Raw genomic sequence first — 1,240 nt, 5'->3', positions numbered from 1 at the left:
TGGCGGAGGTGTGCGCTTTCTGAGCACTTTGTAGTCTCGATATAGTTTTTGTAATTAATTGACATTCTTCTTCTCCATTAACTCCTGTGCAGTGTAGGATCAAGTGTTTTAAATCTTAATATTTATATCCATAGAATTTGCATCCTACTTCTCAATCCTTGTGTTTCCTTCAGTCGCTTAATGTCGATAGAGCTCTTCTTGCTTTATATGATATTATTGATGATCGTTTTTTATCATATTCTTCGTCTTCTGTATTGTTTTCCATTGTTTTTTACATATACATACTGGACTCGCTCTTCACCTACTCTTCCCAACCTTTTAAATCCCATTTATTGATTCTCATTTTTATTCATATTTTCTTTAGTTCCATAAGATCGTTTTCTTTTGTTTGCAAGCTGTTTTCTTAGGCATGATGGTGTTTTGATAGTCCATTTGTTTTTGTCTTTTCCTTCTATTTTTGTCAATATCTCCATCAGTTGCCAACGGCCATACCACGTTGAGTACACCGCTTCCCATCCGATCAGCGAAGTTAAGCAACGTTGGGTCTGGTTAGTACTTGGATGGGTGACCGCCTGGGAACACCAGATGCTGGTGGCATCCCTGCGTGTCAAGTGGGGTTGGTGGAGGATTAGTGCCCCTCCCTGTAAAACAATTAACTCTAAGCCCTTGGCCACCCCATTTGGGATACATGGCGTCTGGCAATGAATGAATGAATGAATCTCCATCAGTAACTGATTAACGCCCTCCTCTGTTTTCTGTACGTATTTGTAACCTTCCATTTATTATCCTCGTTTTCATCACTGATCTTCCAATCTTCCCTCTTAAGTTACAAAGTGGCGGATTTCTTGATGCTCCCAATACCTGCCTATACGACTACACTTTGGTTTGTATCCCCTGCAGTCTTGTTACCTCCACCGATGGGGTTATGTTTTACCCCGTGTTTGTCTTTTTGTTTGTCTGTCAGTCAGTCAGTCTGTCTGTCTGTCTGTCTGTTAGCAGGATTACTCAAAACGTTATGAACGGATTTTGATGAAATTTTGTGGAAGAGTGGGCCATGGGCCAAGGAATAAATGATTAAATTTTTTACCGGATCCGGATGCAGATACTGGGTATCCCGCACAGTATCTCCAAAAGTTCTTGACGAATCACAATGAAATTTTGTGGAAAGGTGCGCCATGGACCAAAAATGAATTGATTAAATTTTGGGCCGAATCAGGATCCAGAATCACTCAAAAGGTTA

At 40.4% G+C, this 1,240-nt stretch overlaps 1 non-coding gene across 1 annotated transcript; it reads left to right on the top strand.

Moving 5' to 3' along the window:
- The first annotated feature begins 478 nt into the window (after nt 1-478).
- LOC145412689 (5S ribosomal RNA) lies at nt 479-597 on the top strand. The gene has a single exon (XR_013899600.1). It is a non-coding gene; the product is annotated as a 5S ribosomal RNA (ribosomal RNA).
- Nucleotides 598-1,240: the final 643 nt, after the last annotated feature.

Source organism: Coenobita brevimanus, chromosome 93 (assembly GCF_032717465.1).
Source record: "Coenobita brevimanus isolate Jiangsu-jjx chromosome 93, ASM3271746v2, whole genome shotgun sequence".
NCBI lineage: Eukaryota > Metazoa > Arthropoda > Malacostraca > Decapoda > Coenobitidae > Coenobita > Coenobita brevimanus.
The sequence above is the reverse complement of the archived record's forward strand: the minus strand, read 5'-3'. Positions and strand labels throughout refer to the sequence as shown.